A 23583-nucleotide genomic window follows, 5' to 3' on the forward strand; every position below is an offset into this window, starting at 1 on the left:
TAAAACATAAAGGCGGATAATATCATAACTGAGTCAAAATGGCTAACCGACTCTGAAAGCCTGACATGACATACTGGCTTGTCTAGTCTATGAAACCTCTAACATGAGTCTGAACATGAGAACATACTTGCTGAGACAAGGCCCCCAGCATACCTTTAGATGCAAAATCAAATAAAGAAGGACAATATCTAAACCCCGAATGAGATGGGGCTCACCAATAAGCTGGTATGCGTAGATCCTAATGAGCAGAGGCGTCGTCTTGTAAATTAGTACCTACATCGTGAAATGCAGGCCCGCAAGGCAATAAAAGGGGACGTCAGTACTTTGAATGTACTGGTATGTAAACAAATGAGAGAAATAAGCAGGCACATAATATATAGACATGAAACTGAAACTGAACATGAACATGAATACTGAAAACATGAAATAATCTGTAACTGAGATGAAAACATGATAATAACTATAATACCGACATGAACCACCACGGGGAGAAACGTGGAGTCTGATTTCGGCCCGATCAGCTAAGCCATCTTGTACCTTGCCAGGGTACAAGACATGAACATGACATGAATAGATCAAAAATCCCTCAATAGGGAAAATATAAAGGAATCGTCCTAACTGGGCGGAGCGATTCTTATCCTACGTTGGCATACGTAGTTTCAGACTACTTGAGCCTTCTCGGTATTAATACAACTCCCGGACATGAAAATGACTGAAAACATGATTTTTGATTTTTAACATGAACATGGATACATGAAAATAGATACATATATGCAAGCTTTTCATGGAAATAAGCATAATATCTCATATCCTGTATTATAGAACCCATGGGATGCAAATTATGGGTTTTCATAGATTATGGACTGAGTCTCAATCACCAAAACTGTAAATTAAGAATAATTAAACGGAATTGAAACTGACAATATAATATATATCATGGTTCAAGTGTCTAGGGTTTATCGTGAATATACCTAGAATCCTAAAACCTAGTGTGTAATCATGGAATAGTTAAACATGGGGAAGAACAAGGATGTTCGCAGACGTGGATAGCGTCTACATACCTGGTAATGTTTCAATTTGCAACAAAAATCTGACCTTGGAAGGAGAATCGTAACCCTTGGTCTTGAATTCCTACAATTGGGTTTTCTTGAAAACCCTATGTTAAGAGGATGAGATTCTACTTAGGGTTCAAGGGAAATTAATGGAATTCACTTAGGATAGTGTTAAGAGGCTTACCTTGATGCTTGGAGAAGTAGATAGGAGAGGGTTTTCATGTTAGGGCTTGAGAGGAATGGAAATAATGAAATAAAACTGAATTCCCATTCTTTTAACGTTTCAGTCGCGGCACCGTTATGGACCGTGTTACTGGAACCTAACATGGGCCAAAATTCCAGTGAACAACTTAGCTTGGAGGTCAGGTTACGGTCACCTGTTACGGGTCGTAACACGTGTTACGGTCCGTAACACTGGACCGTAACATAAGTGAAAATTCCAGTGATGTCTGATTTTCTGAGGTTATGATACGCTGCCACGTTACGGGCTATAACGTGTGTTACGGTTCGTAACGATGAACCTTCCTTTGGTCCAAAAGTTACAAGACGGTGATTTTCCAAGCGTGCCTGTTACGGTATGAGAGACGGGCCGTAACACATGTTACGGGCCGTCCCTTGGAGCGTAACACATGATTTTCTGAACTTAAACATATTTTCGATTCCAACACTCTCCTTCTTGGGTTTCTAACCTCCTGAGTCATGGATATGGTTTAGTACGGATTTTACGAGGTGTTACAATATCTCCCCCTTGGGATCATTCGTCCTCGAATGATGGGTCGTGGTTAAGATTGGGACTGGACATGGCTTGAATATATGAACGTGAAGGAAACATGACATGAAACATGGGACATGAAATGATGTGATTACATGGAAACATGAATACCGAAGCTTGAGATATGATACATGAGTGCTGTGATGCGTGACATGAGCGTGAAACATGAGCCATGACGTGACAAGGACTATGGAAGTTTACCTTGAGCGTTCTCTGCTCGCTTTTCGAACAAATGAGGGTATCTGGATTTCATATCCTCTTCTGCTTCCCATGTAGCCTCTTCAACTTTCTGGCTCCTCCACATGACTTTTACTGAGGCTACCCCCTTTGTTTTTAACTTGCAAACCTGAAGATCTAGAATGGCTACGGGGATCTCCTCGTAGGTCAGACCATCCTTAACTGTTACAATGTCAAGAGGAACAACCAACGACGGGTCTCCTACATACTTCCTCAACTTAGGTTGCCAACTCTTGTGGTAACCCAAGTTCATAAGCTACCAGGACAACTTTCGTAGGATTCTATAAGGTCCAATATATCTGGGGTTGAGCTTTCCTTTCTTACCAAATCTCATGATACCCTTCGTAAGAAACACCCAATCATTAACTTAAAATTCTAAATAGCTTTGCCTCACATCTATGGAAGACTTCTGGTGACTCTGAGCCTTTTTCAAACGCTCTTGAATCAACTTGACTTTTTCCATGGACTGATAAACCAAATCTGGTCCTAACAATTCTGCTTCACCAACTTCAAACCAACCAATTAGTGACCTACACCTTCGCCCATACAGAGCTTCGAATGGTGCCGTCCCGATGCTAGCATGATAACTGTTATTATAGGAGAACTCAATGAGAGGTAAGTGATCGTCCCAATTACCTTTGAAATCTAGGACACATGCTCTCAATATGTCCTCAAGAGTCTGAATAGTACGCTCTGCCTGGCCATCTGCCTGCGGATGAAAAGTTGTGCTGAGATTCACCTTGGTACCCAATCCTTTCTGAAAGGATTTCCAGAAGTTCAATGTGAACTGAGCACCACGATCCGAAATAATAGACACTGGGGTCCCATGCAATCTGACAATTTCCTTAACATATAACTTGGCGTAATCCTCTTCTGAATCTGTGGTCTTGACTGGTAGAAAGTGTGCCGACTTAGTAAGCCGGTCAATGATTACCCATATAGAGTCATGCCTTCTAGCTGAACGAGGTAGACCTGATACAAAGTCCATGCTGATCATGTCACACCCTAATCTCCGTAGGGTGTGATGGGCACCCGACCCTTACTTAGGGCCGAGCGAACCCACTGACCCTTAGTGCACACATAATCTTTTTGGACTTTTAAATCAAGTAAAGATGAAATACATAGTACAACTTTTAGAAATATTCTTTTTCACTGTTCTCAAATCAAACAAAATCTATAATCATATGGACTTCATATCATAACATAAAATGACACATCGGCTGATGGAGCCGCTTACAGAACTGGCATTCTATACCCACGACTCTGTCTGCAAAGTCTCTAACGTCAATCAGAATCATAGCACATATACTCTGACTTGGCAACACTCCAGGAGGAGGTGGAGCTCGCCAATCCCGCTGGAACATATTCTAGTAACACTTTCCACTCATCTGGGTATACCTGCGTGGCATGAAACGCAGCCCCCGAAGAAAGGGTCAGTACGGAAAATGTACTGAGCATGTAAGGCAAGAATCACAGTAAAAGAATCATAATTGACATAAGGGGTGCAGAAACATATACAATGTCCAGAATACCAAAACTCTTGCCTTTAAAGCATTGATCATGCATATCATTATCATATAACGTACTCGGCCCGTTATGGGACTCGGTGGATAAGATCATGTCATCATACTTTCATATCATCATGCATACACTTACATATACATATATATATATACATACATACATACATACATACATATATATATATATATATATATATATATATATATATATATATATATATATATATACCGTACCCGGCCCTCTAGTGAGGGACTCGGTGAATGAAGTCATACCGTACCCGGCCCATTAAGGGACTCGGTGGATAGAATCATGCATGTGAACATCATATATCATATACATACCGTACCCGGCCCATTAAGGGACTCGGTGGATAGAATCATGCATGTGAACATCATATATCATATACATACCGTACCCGACCCTCTAGTGAGGGACTCAATGAATCAAATCATCATATGCCCTCCTGGTCACCATAACATATCATCATATCATCATATACATGTACCGTACCCGGCCCTCTAATGAGGGACTCGATGAACAATGCAGTGAAGTGCGCACGATAACATACCCGGCCCGGGACTCGGTGAACGATGCATTGAGGCATGCACGAGCAGAGTAGTGAGAAACTATATGTATATAAATCAAGATTCGATAGACAAGTATACTTATCGACACTTGAAGGCTCAGAAACAAGTTTCGGGTCAATCCGACTTAGTATAAGAAAGTTATGAGCGTTTGAAGTACAGAACCTTCTACGAACGTTTCAGAAGCCATTTTTAGAAAATCAAAGCAACAATCATATCAAGTACCTTTCGGATATCGTTATGGATCAAATCAAATAGAGCTTTTGGAACCATATATACGTATCAAAATATATCAAAGACTCAATGGAATAATCGAACGTGTTAGCATTTGAAGATCAAAACTTTAGTCATATCAATTATCTTTCGAATGCCATTCGGAAACGTATCAAACAGAACTTCGGCCATCATAGATACGCATCAAAACCATATGAAACGGCTCATGGAAATCAAGGATATTAGCCATCCTAGTGGCTCTAAGAATAGGAGTTTCTTTGAAATCATACATACACGTCATTTGTTCGTTTCATAAAGATCATGCCAAAAGAAAGAAAGGGTAAGCCTTACATACCTGTTTCACGTTCTATTAGCTACGCTTATTTATCCTAGCTTGCTAGTCTACATTCAAAAGAATTCACATAATCATTAGATTTGTCGTCATACACTTGCCTTAGTCTTTCAAATAAAGTCATTTATAATCTGCCGAAATTTCGGCAGCATTTCCCCTGTAAATACACCATCCCCGAGAATCTAACTCGGCCAATTTATCAACAACAATCCGAGAATTCAACTCGGCCAAATTATCATCAACAATACCGACAATCATACTCACAACTTCAACAATCAATCCAAGATATATTCTAACACTAACAACCTTCGTCACACAATTCAACGACCTTTCACTTATATCCAATTCAATCACATATAGTCAAGTTAACACCAATGATCCCACATTCAAGTATTAATCCGAAATCATTCTAACATGGTTCAAGAATACTTCAAATAATTCACATAATATTCCAAACAACCCAATCAACATATTACTTCACCCGAAACCTTCCAAATTTAACAAGAACAAGGACAACACATTTCCTTCCTTCAATTTATGAACTATACCAATAATTCACACACTAACAACATTATTCTTATAATTACAAGAAACCATATTAGAATCACATTAATTCCTCCAATAATTTCTCAACAATTACAACTTCATTTCAATTCATCCAACCTTCATTTTCATCATGGAATTCACAACGACAACAATCAAAATACTAAATAAAATCACTTCATCGCATCTTATCAACACCACCTCTATATTCGGCCACAACTTCCACACACATACTTTCATGAATTTCATTCATTTCTTCTCTCTACAACATACATAAATTATCCATAACACATGTAAAAGAAGATTGAACACATACCTTTCTTCACTTATCTCTTCTTGCTCGGCTAGGTTCACCACTTGCACAACAAATGCTTTACTTACTCCAACAATCACTCCACGTTAAAGAGGACGTTCCAATTGGTTGAATTGCTAGAAGAAATAATTTTTCTTGATCAATTTTCCATGGCTCAATTTTGGGAGCCATGGCCGAATAACTCCTCTTTCTTTTTCTTTCTTTCTCTTCTTCTCCAAGCTTCTTAACTTTAAGATGAATTTATTATTTTTTTCCACCACTTGTCTATATATATAATTAAGCCCTACAATTAAAATATGAACACATGGCCATGGGTGGGAACCATATACACCACACGACCATGGTAGATTATTCTTGATCTTTCTTGAATTTTTGTGAAATGTCCTTCTTGCCCCTAGCCTTCCTCAATATTACCATGAACTATTTTGTGAATTTCCCTTTTTACCCTTAGCCTTTCTCAATATTTCCATACTAACAAACAACTTGTACATTAAAATAATTTTGGAAAATGGTCTAGCCCTTAACTTACCACGACTATCTCGAGATATCCGAACGTACAAAATACGGGCTATAACAGATCATTTCCCATTTCCATACAGGAACATCAATATTCTGAGCCAAGCCACTAGGCCTCTGGTGTTCGGCTTTCACTCGCCGACAATTTGGACACTTAGCTATAAAATCTGCCACATTCTTCTTCATATCATTCCACCAATAAATCTCCTTAAGATCATGGTACATCTTAGTGGAACCTGGGTGAATGGAATACTTGGAGTTATGAGCTTCTGACATGATTCGCTCTCTGAGTCCATCCACATTGGAAAACATAACTTGCCTCGGTACCTCAAGGTACCATCATCTCTACCTTGTTCAAAAGTCGTCGCCTTATGCTTATGAATCCCCTCTTTTAGCTGCAACAAATAGGGATCACTAAACTGTTTCTCCTTGACTTTAACGACTAAAGAGGAAAGATCTCTATTATGAACAACCACACCACCATCCTTGGAGTTCAAAAGTCGATCTCTAAGACTGGCCAAACAGTGAACTTCCTTGGTCATAACTTTCTTATCTTCGTCAACGTGGGCCAAACTCCCCATGGAACGCCGACTAAGGCCATCAGCCACGACATTTGCTTTCCCCGAATGGTAAAGGATATCCACATCATAATCCTTAAGCAACTCGAGCCATCTCCCCTGCCTAAGATTCAACTCCCTTTGCTTGAAGATATAGTGCAGGATTTTATGGTCTGTGAAAATCTCAATGTTCATTCCATACAAATAATGACGCCATATCTTAAGGGCAAAAATCACGGCTGCCAACTCTAAATCATGAGTCGGGTAATTCTTTTCGTGAACCTTGAGCTGACGAGATGCATAAGCTACAACCTTACCATGCTGCATTAAGACACATCCGAGACTAACTCCTGAAGCATCACAATAAACCATGAACCCTTCGGTTCCTTCGGGTAGCGTCAAAACTTGAGCAGAAGTTAGTCTCTTTTTCAACTCTTCAAAGCTTCGCTCTCAAGCATCCGACCATTGAAACTTAACCTTTTTCTGAGTCAACTTAGTCAACGGAGCAGAAATAGAAGAAAATCCTTCTACGAAACACCTATAATAGCCTGCTAGATCCAAGAAACTTCTTATATCAAAAACTGAAGTGGGTCTGGGCCAACTCCTTACGACATTAATCTTCTGAGAATCAACCTTAACGCCTTCACGTTCGATCACATGGCCTAAGAATGCCACTGACTTAAGCCAAAATTCACACTTTGAGAATTTTGCAAAAAGTTCGCGATCCTGAAGAGTCTTCAACACTATTCTGAGATGCTCTGCATATTCAGTCTCACTACGGGAATACACCAAAATGTCATTAATGAAGACAATGACGAATAGATCGTGATAAGGCTTGAAGACTGTGTTCATAAGATCCATGAAAGCAGCTGGCGCATTTGTCAACCCAAATAACATAACAAGATATTCAAAGTGACCATAATGGTTTCTGAAAACGGTCTTTCGAATATCGACTTCCTTAACCTTTAACTGATAGTACCCTGCTCTGAGGTCAATCTTGGAATAACATTGGGCACCTGAAGTTGATCAAATAAATAATCTATTGTTATATCCCATATTTTTGTACGTCGAATTATTCGTAAGCTAATCGATATAAGTTAAGGACGAGATTATTTTTGGAATATGAAATAAGTGCCTTTAATTCTCGATTTTAATTAGTACACGATTTGTTTATAAATTTCAATTAGTATAGAAATATTAATGGAGATTAGGGATTAATTAAATATGATTAGATTATCAAGTGGAGATTAGTGATTAATTAAGATTAATTAAGTTAGCTAATTATATAATTAAGGTGGGCCCCACCCGATTCTTTAATTAAAAAAAATAATATAAATCGAAACAACAAAATTGATGAGTCATTAGGGGTGGCACGTGTCCAATGGAGGGACACTATATATATATATATATATATATATATATATATATATATATATATATATATATGTATGTCAAAGACCAATTTGAGCAATTCATTTTCATTTTGTAAGTTTTAGCTAAAAGAAAGGAAAAGAAGCATAGCCATGGCTGCCATGCTCTCGGCCAGCCATGGTCTTTAAAAAAAAACTTTTTGTTCTTATTTAGATTAATTCTAAGGTAATTTGCAAGTCCAAGGAGGTGATAGCAACATTGGGTATTGAATTGAGGGATAAGAAATAGTGCAATTGGTGCAAGTGGGTGTAGAATTTGCTCCGATTAAATTAAGGCAAGATTTTCTCATTTTATGGTATAATTGGATTAATGGTGTTGTAATGGAAATATTAAAATTGTATTAGATGAAATTGGAAGTAAGAAATTGCATGAATTCGTTGATAGTAGGAGTTGTGGTTGTTATATGGAATTGTTGAGTTGAAAGATTAAAAGTGTGGTTTATGTTCATATGTTGTTGTTGGTGTTGCTGTCATGTTGTCGTTGATATGGCTTCTAAGTTTGGAAGAAATAAGTGTATAACGTATCGTATACAAAGCGTATGTTGGTCTGTTTGGTGTATAATCTTAAATGTTAATGATTTGGATTGGAGAAGGATTAAGAAAGGTTATTGGGTTGTTTGAGTTGTATATGGGCTGGATTGTAAGGATTTGATATGAATATTTCTATTACTGTCATTGTTGGTATTGCTGTGATAACAGGAGATTAATTGGAAGTTCGGGTTAGGCGAGTTATATAGGGGAAATGCTGCCCGATTTCCGTTAAGTTCTTAACTAACAAAATCCTAATCAAGAAAGTATGAACTAAAGAATGATTCCTATAAGTGATTGGTTGTAGATTTATAAACTAGAAAGTATAGTTTACTAACGATAGCGTTACTGTCATATTAAATAGGCTAAAGGGGCGACGAAGCGAACTTGGTTACGGTTAACCTATAACAGGTATGTAAAGTTATCCTTTCTTTCTTTTGGCATGATCTTTATGAAACAAACAGATGATGTGTATATGATTCCAAAGAAGTTCCTATTCTTAGAGCCACTAGGATAGCTAATGTTCTTGATTTCCAGAAGCTATTTCATTATGTCTTGATACGTGTATATGATTCCAGAAGTTCTATTTTGATATAATCCATAGTGACATTCGAAAGGTACTTGATGTGACTATTGTCTTGATTTCCAAATGGTAGTTCATTTTGATTACTCTATTGAGTCTCAGATATGATTTAGTTTGTATATGGTTGCTCACTACTTTGCTCGTGCATGCCTCAATATGTCTTTCACCGAGTCCGGGTATGTTATCGTGCATAGTTTCACTGCATTGTTCACCGAGTCCCTCACTAGAGTGCCGGGTACGGTATATATATATATATATGATAGGATGATATGATGATATGATGATGTGATTATGGCGCCAAGAATGACATATGATGACTTGATTTACCGAGTCCCGTAATGGGCCGGGTATGATATATGATATTAACATGCATGATTTATGTTTCATAAGGCAAGTGTTTTGGTATTCTGGATATTATACTTGTCTCCTCTAATCCCTATTTCAGTCATGATCCTCTTTATTGTATTTCATGCTTTGCATACTCAGTACATATCTGGTACTGACCCCCCTTTCTTCGGGGGGCTGCGTTTCATGCCCGCAGGTACAGACACTCGATTCGGTGACCCCCCAGCTTAGGATTTCCAGTCAGCTGTCTTGGAGAGCTCCATTGTTCCGGAGCCTAGACTTTTGGTACATATCTTTTGATGTATATATATATGTTGGTCCAGGGGTATGGCGGGGCCCTGTCCCGTCATATTTCACCGTTGATACTCTTAGAGGTCTGTATACATGTGTATGGGTTGTATATAGATTTTGATCAGCTGTGTCTATACGGTTTGTTATGGATATTTCTGTTTGTTGTGGCAGCCTTGCCAGCTTGCATATGGTTTCGATATGTAGTGGCAGCCTTGTCGGCTTGCGTAGTATATTGACATGTAGTGGCAGCCTTGTCGGCTTGCGTATCATAATGATATATAGTGGCAGCCTTGTCGGCTTGCGTATTTTATTACGTTGTGATTAGTTGTGACTCCTTAGGAGACAGATTATCATGATATGTGACGTTGTGAACCTCTGGGTCTTTGTCAATTCCCATATTGTCTATAGTGTCAGTCTGACTATGTCTAACAGGTACGTACACGAGTGTACAGTTCGGGCACTAGTCATGGCCCACGGGGCTGGGTCGTGATATCTATTATGGGAAGAGGATACCTGTTCTTGATGGTGACTTTGTTCAACTGGCGGTTGTCAATACACATGCTTAAGGTACCATCCTTCTTTCGGAAAAACAAGGCTGGTGCACTCCAAGGTGAAACACTAGGCCTAATAAATCCCTTATCAAGAAGGTCTTTCAACTGGGCTTTTAACTCTTTTAACTCTGCTGGAGCCATTCTGTACGGCAGAATAGATATCGGTTGAGTGTCGGAAGTAGGTCAATTCCAAATTCAATCTCCCTATCATGAGGGATTCCTGGAAGATCTTCGGGAAAGACCTTGGGAAATTCATTTACAACTGGGACGGATTGAAGAGTTGGAGTTTGGGTATCTGAACCCCTAACTCGAACTAAGTGGTAGATATAACCCTTGGAAATCATTTTTCTGGCTTTAAGATAGGAGATAAATCTACCCTTGGGTTCTACTGAATTTCCCTCCCATTCTATGACTGGCTCATTAGGAAACTCAAATCTTACAACCTTGGTTCTACAACATATTGTGGCATAACATGAAGCTAACCAGTCCATACCCAAGATCACATCAAAATCTACCATCTCTAACTCTGCTAAGTCAGCTATGGTCATACGGTGATGGACTAACACTGTGCAACCCCTATAAATACGCCTAGCTATGACTGACTCACCCACTGGGGTGGATATCTCAAAGGGCTCATGCAACTTTTCTGGTTCAAACCCAAATTTGTTAGCAACAAAAGGGGTTACATATAATAAGGTGGATCCTGGGTCAATAAGGGCATATACGTCAAAAGTGAAGACCGTGAGTGTACCTGTGACAACATCTGCAAGAGCTTCTTGTTACACCTCGGAAATTTTTCCGTACTTGTGTGATGAGTAGAACAATGAAGGACTTGAGTGTATGGTGTTTTACTAAGTCGAGAATGACTAATTTTGCATTTTTGGAAATAATAAAGTTGCAGAAAATTTTTCACCCAGTGGTCGTATATGGCACTATACGGCCCGTAAAGTGATTTACGGACCGTATAGTGCAATCGTCTTTCATTGCGTCAAAAATCTCAAGATTCTGTTAAGTGTTGAAATGGTTAAAGACGACCCTGAATACAGCCCGTAAACTGGTTTACGGACCGTAAACCAGGTCGTAAACCACCAGGTCCCTCAGCCTAGACTTTCTGTAAATGTTGAATATGGTTAAATACGACCCAGTTTACGGCCCGTAAACTGGTTTACGGACCGTAAACCAGGTCGTAAACTGCCATGTCCACCAGCCAAACTCTCTGTTTTTGGAATGCTTAAATACGACCACAGTGGACGACCCGTAAATCAAAATACGGTCCGTAAACTGCAGTTTACGACCACTGTTCACCCGACGAGAATTCATTAAACATCAACTTTAAAGTTATTAAAAGGAACTTAGGCCTCATTTTATTTCATTCTTCATCCATACAACTCAAGAACACTCTAGAACTCTCCAATTACTTCCTCCATAAGAATCCAAGAGAATCAAGGGAAAGCTAAAGATCAACAACACAAAACCTATGAAATCAAGTGCAAGAACACATCAAGGGATCATCTAAGTCAAGTAATTCCCAAGAAGGTGAACTAGGGTTTTGTTTAAGTAACGAATTTCAACTCAAGGGTTGTTCAACCACTATCCAAGGTAAGTTTCATGATCATTCTATGTTGTTTGAAGTATTGAAAAGCTTAGACACCTGAAATGTAGAAGAACATAGAAATGGACCATTATTGAGTGAATAGTGCCATAAATGAATGATAGTGGGATTGAATTATGAATGTTGAAGTGTTGTGAATACAAATACGTTGTAAATGGTGTTTATATCATGAAACAAGCATTAAACGCATGAAAATGCAAGGACGAGTCATAAGGCTAATTATGAGGGAAATTGGAGGAAAATGGTGGATTTTGCTAAATGTACGTAAACGACGATTGTTGATTTCGATATTGTGAGTAATGCTATGATTGTTGGGAGTTAATATAAAACATGGGAAAAATAGTATAAACAAGAGAAGCGCTGTCCGACTTCTCTTAGAATTAGCGACACGTTCTTGTAGTTAGTATGCTAATGTTGATATAAATTCTTTATGAAGGTAACGACGCGATATTGAAGGAGAACGAGTGAGCGATATCTTAGCTAAATGACCAAGGTATGTGAGGCTAGTCCCTTCTTTCTATTGGCATGAATCTTGTAGCACGAAATTCCTATTCTCTTCATGAGTTCTTATAGTCCGAAAGGCTAAGAGTCTAACTCCTTAATGTCTATATAAGATGAGGAATACGATATGATGATGCTAGTATAATGATGATGTTAATTATCGCTTACACTCACCTTGTGTACTAGTTCCTTCAAGGTGAGGCAGAGTATCAATAGTTGATCCATAATGGAATCGGGGGATCACGACCTTACGTCACCCCGATAGAATAAAGTTGATCTTGAGCCTTATGCATGTATTACAATGAGATAAGTATTTTATGATGAGTATACTATTGTTATGAGCATTTTATGATAAGCATGACATGAGCATTTCACACCGTGCCTAGTTGGCCGGGCAGTCACCGCCAAGGCGGGCAGCTATACGGATACACCATGACCTTCGGGCATGGGCAGACACCACTAGTGGGCGGCATGAGATGGTACCCCGGACGCGGGAGGCCTGGACGCGGGCTAATATTATTGATTATCACACCGTTCCGACATGGACGGGCAGCTTGCATATGATGCATATATGTTATGAGGATGAGCATGAGTAAGATGGCACTCATGATTTCCTTTATGATTATCAGACAGATCCAGATATTTCACGTTGATGTTATCACTATGTTGTTGATGTTTTCTTTCATTGTTTATGCTTCTCATACTCAGTACAACATTCGTACTGACGTCCTTTCTTCGGACGCTGTGTTCATGCCCACAGGTAGACAGAGAGGAGAGCTTGGCCCAGATCCTCAGTAGCAGTCAGCTGGTTGAAAGCACTCCATTGCCCGGAGGTGCTTAGGATTATCCTGTTGGTATATATGTATATTTTGGGCACGACGTAGTCTTGTTCCGTCCATGTATATACAGTATGTTAGTAGAGGCTCGTAGATACGCAGTGTGGGTTAGATGGTCTCACAAGACGTTTTCATATTCATGTATATTATTTTGATGGCCGAAAGGCAATTGTATATAAATTATTTATATTTGTTTAATTTTGATTTTACTACAACTGGTATGTAGATTGATAAAAGAATATTAAATGAGCAAGATAAGTAGTAGAGTGAGCGGTGCTCGGTAACTAGCTCCGGGTACCCGTCGCGGCCCCTAACTGGGTCGTGACAGAAGTGGTATCAGAGCAGTTCGTCCTAGGAAGTGTCTGCGAGCCGTGTCTAGTAGGGTCTTGTTTATGGTGTGTTGCGCGCCACTCTAATAAACAAGAGGCTACAGGGCATTTAGGAAAATGACCATCCTTCTTCTCATGAAATCGTGCGATAGAGCCATGCTTAGGATTATGTTATTCCTAAAAGTGCGTTATGGTTTCAGAAAATGCCGCCAAAAGGAAAAGCTACAGCTGCCCAGAAGGGCAAAGCTACGACAAAGAGGCAGGCGGAAAGAGAGCCTCCGGCAAATGTAGAGGAAAGCGAATTGCAAAGTGAGGCCGCGCCCAATGTAGGAGAGCAGGGAGGAGCCTCAGCTCCGATTCCTCCACCGGGTGTTTCGGGTAAACAAGTGTCCGAGGCCATCCATTTATTGACACAATTGGTTGCCGCTCAGGCACAACGACAGGATGCGGGTCCAAGGGATCGTTCAGCTAGTACGAGAGCCCGTGACTTTATAGCCTTAAATCCTCCAGAATTCTTTGGGTCAAAGCCAGATGAAGATCCGCAAAATTTTATTGATGAGATGTTGAGGACTTTAGAGATTATCCATGCTTCCGAGACCGAATCTGTGGAGTTGGCTTCTTATAGACTCCGCGATGTGGCGGTGTTATGGTATAAGAATTGGGTGATAACAAGAGGAGAAAATGTTCCACCTCCCGTGTGGCAAGAGTTTGTAGATGCCTTTATTCGTCACTACTTGCCACCCGAAGTCCGCCGAGCTAGAGCGGACAAGTTCCTGAATTTAAAGCAAAGGGGTATGAGTGCCCGAGAGTATAGCATGCAATTCAACTCATTGGCCCGATATGCTCCGACTATGGTGGCCGACATGGGAGACAGGATCTATACATTTGTGAGTGGTCTGGGGCCACATTTGTACAGAGATTGTTTGACGGCCTCCTTGGAAGACGGGATGGATATTTCCCGGATACAGGCCCATGCTCAGAATCTCGAGGAATGACAACGACAGCAAAGAAGTGATCGTGATGGTGACAGAAGACAAAGTAAGAGGGCTAGATCTATGGGAGAGAGCAGTGAGTATAGAGAGGGATCGAGACAGACACATCCCAGGCACTCAGGTCAGTCCATGACTAGTGCGCCTCCCAGATTATCAGACGGAAGGTTCGATCGCTCTTTCCAGTCAGGGCAGGGTCAGAGTTCGAGGGCCCCAAGTTATCAGTATCAGGGAGATTTTAGTCACAGGAGACCTCCAGTACCGCGGTGTAGCCAGTGTGGTAAATTACATTCCGGACGGTGTCGTCAGGGTTCGGATGCTTGTTATGCTTACGGGCAAGTTGGTCACATGATGAGAGATTGCCCCTCAGCGAGAGATAGAGCTGGGACTCAGCCTACAGGTTCAACAGCGGGTTCTTCTTCAGCACGCCCGACAACACAGACTCCTCAGACTACAGCAGGTAGAGGCAGAGGTAGAGGGGGAGCATCTACTTCAGGTGCTATTCCGCCCCGTGTGTATGCTTTAGCTGGGCGACAGGATCTCGAGTCCGCCCCAGATGTTGTCACAGGTACCCTGACTATATTTTCCCGTGACGTATATGCTCTGATTGATCCAGGTTCTACCTTCTCATATATTACTCCGTATATCGCTGATTGTGTTGGGGTGAGACCCGAGCCAATTAAACCTTTCGAAGTATTCACTCCGGTTGGTGATCCTGTAATAGCGAGGCAAGTATATAAGAACTGTGTAGTCATTATACGTGATCGTCAGACAAAGGCTGATTTGATTGAACTTGAGATGATAGATTTTGACGTAATTATGGGTATGGACCGGTTGGCGTCATGCTATGCTAATGTTTGTTGCCGGACAAAGGTAGTTCGATTCAAATTTCCAGGAGAGCCCATAATCGAGTGGAAGGGTAATACAGTTTCCCCAAAGGGTAGGTTTATTTCCTACCTTAAGGCGAGAAAGATGATAGCCAAGGGTTATATTTGTCATCTAGTTCGGGTTCATGACACGGAAGCGGAAGTGCCAACTTTCCAGTCTGTCCCGGTAGTGAATGAATTCCCAGATGTGTTTCCCGACGAGTTACCCGGCCTTCCTCCAGAAAGGGAAATCGATTTTGCTATTGATGTAGTACCCAACACCGAGCCTATTTCTATTCCTCCCTATCGAATGGCTCCAGCAGAGTTGAAAGAGCTAAAGGCACAGTTGAAAGACTTACTCGAGAAGGGTTTTATTAGATCCAGTTCATCACCGTGGGGAGCACCGGTCTTGTTCGTGCGAAAGAAAGATGGGTCGCTACGAATGTGTATCGATTATAGACAGGTGAACAGGGTGACTGTGAAGAACAGATATCCCCTTCCCAGAATCGACGACTTGTTCGATCAATTACAAGGTGCTAAGTGGTTTTCTAAGATAGACCTAAGATCGGGTTGTCATCAAGTGAGGATCAGAGAAGAAGACATTCCTAAGACAGCCTTCAGAATGAGGTACGGCCATTACGAGTTCCGAGTGATGTCGTTTGGGTTGACAAACGCCCTGGCGGTGTTCATGAATTTAATGAATAATGTGTTCAGGCCGTTCTTGGATCTTTTTGTGATAGTGTTTATCGACGATATCTTGGTATATTCTCGTACAGAGTCAGAACATGCAGATCATCTAAGAATTGTTCTTGGCGTTTTTCGAGATCGGGAATTGTATGCAAAGTTTTCGAAGTGCGAGTTTTGGCTAAAATCTGTGGCATTTCTAGGTCATGTTATTTCGGATGATGGTATCCGAGTCGACACTCAGAAAATAGAAGCTGTGAAGACTTGGCCAAGGCCTACGACACCTACGGAAGTTCGTAGTTTTCTTGGGTTAGCAGGATATTACAGGAGATTTGTAGAGGGCTTCTCATCTATTTCAGCCCCATTGACGAAGTTAACTCAGAAGTTGGCTAAATTCCAGTGGAATGATGCCTGTGAGCGTAATTTCCAAGAGTTGAAAAACAGGTTGACCTCAGCGCCAGTGCTAACACTCCCAGAAGGGTCCGATGGCTATGTCGTATATTGTGATGCCTCCGGTGTGGGAATAGGATGCGTATTAATGCAGCATGGGAGAGTCATTGCATATGCCTCGAGACAGTTGCGAAGGCATGAACAGAATTATCCGACTCATGATCTCGAATTGGCCGCGGTTATCCACGCCTTAAAAATATGGAGGCACTACTTGTATGGTGTACGTGTTGACATCTATACGGATCACAAAAGCCTCCAATATATTTTCAAACAGAAGGAGTTGAACCTGCGGCAAAGGCGATGGTTAGAATTACTAAAGGATTACGATGTGAACATTCTATATCATCCAGGGAAGGCGAATGTAGTGACAGATGCACTTAGCCGCCGATCGATGGGTAGTTTATGTGGAGTTCCTTCGGAAAAGCAGGAAATGGTTCGTGAGCTCCATCAACTAGCAAGTCTCGGCGTACGTGCGACTGATGCAGGAGATGCAAATATTAGCATCAATGACCCCACAGTTTCATCATTGAATCTAGAGGTGAAGGAATGGCAATATGAGGATTCCCAGCTAAGCCATTATCGAGATCTAGCTCACGAAAAAGAAAAGTCTCCATTCGAAGTTTCCATAGAAGGGGTCCTTAGATATCGGGGCAGGTTATGTGTACCGGATGTGGCAAACTTACGCCAACGGATTTTAGAGGAAGCACATCATTCCCGGTATTCTATTCATCCAGGTGCAACCAAGATGTACCATGACCTTAAGTTGCTATATTGGTGGGATGGCATGAAGCGAGACATAGCGGGGTTTGTAGCCCAATGTCCAAATTGTCAGCAAGTGAAAGCCGAACATCAAAAGCCAGGAGGTTTATTGCAAGCAATGGAAATTCCTACGTGGAAATGGGAAGAAATTAATATGGATTTTGTGGTAGGATTACCCCGTACGCAAGGGAAGTATGATTCTATATGGGCGATCGTGGACAGGCTCACAAAAGCAGCTCATTTTCTCCCCGTCAGGACTACGTATTCAGCGGGAGACTATGCTAAATTTTATCTCAAGGAGATTGTACGACTTCATGGTATTCCTTTGGCCATTATCACGGATAGAGGGGCGCAGTTCACAGCCAAGTTCTGGAAGTCTTTTCAAGAAGGTCTAGGTACTCGAGTTAAGCTCAGCACGGCGTTCCACCCACAGACTGACGGGCAAGCCGAGCGCACTATTCAGACCTTAGAAGATATGCTACGAGCATGTGTGCTAGACTTCGATGGTATTTGGGATGAGCATTTGCCTCTTATTGAATTTTCCTATAATAACAGCTATCATTCCAGTATCCAAATGGCTTCGTATGAAGCCTTATACGGAAGAAAATGCAGATCTCCAATTGGATGGTTTGAAACCGGAGAAGTACAATTGATAGGCCCCGACTTGGTCCAACAAGCAGTTGAAAAGGTTAAAGTGATTCGAGACCGACTGTTAACAGCTCAAAGTCGCCAAAAGTCTTATGCGGACAACCGCCGACGGGATTTAGAATTTCAAGCTAATGATTAGGTATTCCTGAAAGTTTCACCAATGAAGGGAGTAATGAGGTTCGGCAAACAGGGGAAATTGAGTCCAAGATACATTGGACCTTATCGAATCATCCGCAAGGTGGGAAGAGTAGCCTATGAGTTGGACTTGCCTTCAGAGCTCGAATCTGTACACTCAGTATTCCATGTTTCGATGCTCCGCAAGTGTATTGGAGACCCCACGAGGATTGTTCCGATTGATGATGTACAAGTGACAGAGAAGTTGACATACGAAGAAGTGCCCATTGTTATTTTGGATAGACAAGTGCGAAGGCTTCGGAATAAAAAGGTTGCTTCAGTCAAAGTGCTATGGCGGAACAATAATTGAGAAGAAATGACTTGGGAAGCGGAGGAAAAGATGAAATCTATGTACCCCCATTTGTTCCAATCCCCAGAAAGATTCAAAATGAGACGTCGACGATATGAGGTATGAATGTTTTAATTTTATGTTTTTGGTCGTGTGTGGCCATAAATGTGTTGATATTGTGACATTATGGGTCGTTGTGGTAAATTGGTAGTGCCAAATTACAAAGGGAACTCTGGCAAAATTTTTCTAGAATCCCCGAGTGTCGAACATTCGAGGACAAATGTTCCAAAAGGGGGGAAGAATGTTACACCTCGGAAATTTTTCCGTACTTGTGTGATGAGTAGAACAATGAAGGACTTGAGTGTATGGTGTTTTACTAAGTCGAGAATGGCTAATTTTGCATTTTTGGAAATAATAAAGTTGCAGAAAAGTTTTCACCCAGTGGTCGTATATGGCACTATACGGCCCGTAAAGTGATTTACGGACCGTATAGTGCAATCGTCTTTCATTGCGTCAAAAATCTCAAGATTCTGTTAAGTGTTGAAATGGTTAAAGACGACACAGAATACGGCCCGTAAACTGGTTTACGGACCGTAAACCAGGTCGTAAACCACCAGGTCCCTCAGCCAAGACTTTCTGTAAATGTTGAATATGGTTAAATACGACCCAGTTTACGGCCCGTAAACTGGTTTACGGACCGTAAACCAGGTCGTAAACTGCCATGTCCACCAGCCAAACTCTCTGTTTTTGGAATGCTTAAATACGACCACAGTGGACGACCCGTAAATCAAAATACGGTCCGTAAACTGCAGTTTACGACCACTGTTCACCCGACGAGAATTCATTAAACATCAGCTTTTGAGTTATTAAAAGGAACTTAGGCCTCATTTTATTTCATTCTTCATCCATACAACTCAAGAACACTCTAGAACTCTCCAATTACTTCCTCCATAAGAATCCAAGAGATTCAAGGGAAAGCTAAAGATCAACAACACAAAACCTATGAAATCAAGTGCAAGAACACATCAAGGGATCATCTAAGTCAAGTAATTCCCAAGAAGGTGAACTAGGGTTTTGTTTAAGTAACGAATTTCAACTCAAGGGTTGTTCAACCACTATCCAAGGTAAGTTTCATGATCATTCTATGTTGTTTGAAGTATTGAAAAGCTTAGACACCTGAAATGTAGAAGAACATAGAAATGGACCATTATTGAGTGAATAGTGCCATAAATGAATGATAGTGGGATTGAATTATGAATGTTGAAGTGTTGTGAATACAAATACGTTGTAAATGGTGTTTATATCATGAAACAAGCATTAAACGCATGAAAATGCAAGGACGAGTCATAAGGCTAATTATGAGGGAAATTGGAGGAAAATGGTGGATTTTGCTAAATGTACGTAAACGACGATTGTTGATTTCGATATTGTGAGTAATGCTATGAATGTTGGGAGTTAATATAAAACATGGGAAAAATAGTATAAACAAGAGAAGCGCTGTCCGACTTCTCTTAGAATTAGCGACGCGTTCTTGTAGTTAGTATGCTAATGTTGATATAAATTCTTTATGAAGGTAACGACACGATATTGAAGGAGAACGAGTGAGCGATATCTTAGCTAACGACCAAGGTATGTGAGGCTAGTCCCTTCTTTCTGATGGCATGAATCTTGTAGCACGAAATTCCTATTTTCTTCATGAGTTCTTATAGTCCGAAAGGCTAATAGTCTAACTCCTTAATGTCTATATAAGATGAGGAATACGATATGATGATGCTAGTATAATGATGATGTTAATTATCGCTTACACTCACCTTATGTACTAGTTCCTTCAAGGTGAGGCAGAGTATCAATAGTTGATCCTTAATGGAATCGGGGGATCACGACCTTACGTCACCCCGATAGAATAAAGTTGATCTTGAGCCTTATGCATGTATTACAATGAGATAAGTATTTTATGATGAGTATACTATTGTTATGAGCATTTTATGATAAGCATGACATGAGCATTTCACACCGTGCCTAGTTGGCCGGGCAGTCACCGCCAAGGCGGGCAGCTATACGGATACACCATGACCTTCGGGCATGGGCAGACACCACTAGTGGGCGGCATGAGATGGTACCCCAGATGCGGGAGGGCTGGACGCGGGCTAATATTATTGATTATCACACCGTTCCGACATGGACGGGCAGCTTGCATATGATGCATATATGTTATGAGGATGAGTATGAGTAAGATGGCACGCATGATTTCCTTTATGATTATCAGACAGATCCAGATATTTCACGTTGATGTTATCACTATGTTGTTGATGTTTTCTTTCATTGTTTACGCTTCTCATACTCAGTACAACATTCGTACTGACGTCCTTTCTTCGGACGCTGTGTTCATGCCCACAGGTAGACAGAGAGGAGAGCTTGGCCCAGATCCTCAGTAGCAGTCAGTTGGTTGAAAGCACTCCATTGTCCAGAGGTGCTTAGGATTATCCTGTTGGTATATATGTATATTTTGGGCACGACGGAGTCTTGTTCCGTCCATGTATATACAGTATGTTAGTAGAGGCTCGTAGATACGCAGTGTGGGTTAGATGGTCTCACAAGACGTTTTCATATGCATGTATATTATTTTGATGGACGAAAGGCAATTGTATATAAAGTATTTATGTTTGTTTAATTATGATTTTCCTACAACTGGTATGTAAATTGATAAAAGAATATTAAATGAGCAAGATAAGTAGTAGAGTGAGCGGTGCTCGATAACTAGCTCCGGGTACCCGTCGCGGCCCCTAACTGGGTCGTGACACTTCTGTATCCTGACGACCTGTCAATGTATACAAACGGTTTCGCCCACCGCTTGCGTTTCCAGACTTAGCTGCATTGTTCCCCTGCTGGGCCTGATTATTTCGAGGGACTGCCGAATTCGTGGACTGCGCCATGCTACCTCCGGTACCTTACCTATCTGACAAACAATCTCTCTGATAATGACCTCTCTGGCCACAACTATAGCATATATCCAATCCCATACGACACTCACCAGGGTGTCTCTTATTACACTTGCTGCATAGCGGGTTGGTATAACTCGACTAACCCACACTTGTCTGAGAGTATGGCCTGAAATTCTGCCTCTTGTCATTACGGAACTTGGGAATTAGAGCACTTGCTGTTGATGGGGCAGGTCCTGCTGACCTGTTCTTAAAGAACTTTCTGTTTCCATTACCGCTGGACTGCCCGGTAGACTTGACCCTCTTCTTGAACTTCTTGTCTTTCTCTTTTTGCAAGACTTCCTCCTCCTTCATCCTTGTCTCATTCCCTTGTACGAAAGCAACCATCTTGGAGATAGTCATCCCCCCATTCTGTGCAGCAATATTGGCCCCATCATACAAATGGGAATCAAGACCTCCAATAAACCTTCTCACCCTTGCCCTCATGTCGGGTAGCATATGTGGAACATGTTTAGCCAGACTAACGAACTCCAAGTAGTTATCCTGAACTGACCTGCCATTCTGTTTGAGCTTCAAAAACTGCTCAGCCTTGGCCTTTCTGACTTCTATTGGCATGAAGTGGTCCAGGAATGCGTTTGTAAATTCATCCCATGTAACATCTAGTGCATCATCACCTTTGGATAATTCCCAAGATTCATACCAAGTGTTAGCAATGCTCTGCAGCTGATGAACTCCAAAAGTAGCTGCTTCAGCTTTCTTAACTGACATAATCTTGAAAATTTTCTGAAGAGCATCAATGTAGTCCTGAGGGTCTTCATCCTTATTTGTCCCCGTGAAAATTGGGGGATTCATTTTGAGAAAATCTTTGGTCTTAGAAGACTCTCCATTATTCCCCGAACTAGATCCAAATTCCTGACGTTGGGCTTGAGCTGCTACCAGCTGTGCGAGCATATTGATAGCACTCTTAGCATCCCTATCTGAAGCGCTAGGAGGTGTAACTGTAGGGGCAGTTGGAGCTGTTGTCTGAGTCGGAATAGTCTCTTTGTGAACTACTTCCGCGGTAGCCCTCTGGCTGGTGGTTGTGGCCTTTCTGGTGTATTTCCTTTTCGCAGGAATTTTCTGAAAATACGTACACGCACGAATTAGAAATACATCCTGAGAGGACTGCTCTAACTGCATGATCTAGAGTATGAAAGAAGTGAGACAATCCTAAATGTCTTGGTGGTCAACTGTTCATACGTTTGGGGCCCTCACACCTATAAAAATGACCCATCTGGACACAATTTCATAGACTTCCTACGGACAACAAAACCTAGGCTCTGATACCAAGCTTTGTCACGCCCTGAACCGTGGCCTGGGCATAACACGACACTTGGTGCCTGACTGCATGTGACCGAGAATCATCATGTGGTATACATGAGTGGAAATATAACATGAAACATGATGGGCTTGAAGAAAATACATGAAGTCGTAATAATCTGTAAAGTACTTGTTTAAAACATAAACGCGGATAATATCATAACTGAGTCAAAATGGCTAACCGACTCTGAAAGCCTGACATGGCATACTGGCTTGTCTAGTCAATGAAACCTCTAACATGAGTCTAAACATGAGAACATACTTGCTAGGACAAGACCCCCAGCATACCTTTAAATGCAAAATCAAATAAAGAAGGACAATATCTAAACCCCAGATGGGATGGGGCTCACCAATACACTGGTACACGTAGATCCTAATGAGTAGAGGCATCGTCTTGTAAATTAGTACCTGGATCGTGAAATGCAGTTCCCCAAGGCAATAAAAGGGGACATCAGTACTTTGAATGCACTGGTATGTAAACACATGAGAGAAATAAGCAGGCACATAATGTATAGACATGAAACTGAAACTGAAACTGAACATGAACATGAATACTGAAAACATGAAATAATCTATAAGTAAGATGAAAACATGATAATAACTGTAATACCGACATGAACCACCACGAGGAGAAACGTGGAGTCTGATCTCGGGCCGATCAACTAAGCCATCTTGTACCTTGCCAGGGTACAAGATATGAATGGATCCAAAATCCCTCAATAGGGAAAACATGAAGGAATGGTCCTAACTAGGCGGA

This window comes from Lycium barbarum, chromosome 4, assembly GCF_019175385.1.
Source record: "Lycium barbarum isolate Lr01 chromosome 4, ASM1917538v2, whole genome shotgun sequence".
Classification (NCBI taxonomy): domain Eukaryota; kingdom Viridiplantae; phylum Streptophyta; class Magnoliopsida; order Solanales; family Solanaceae; genus Lycium; species Lycium barbarum.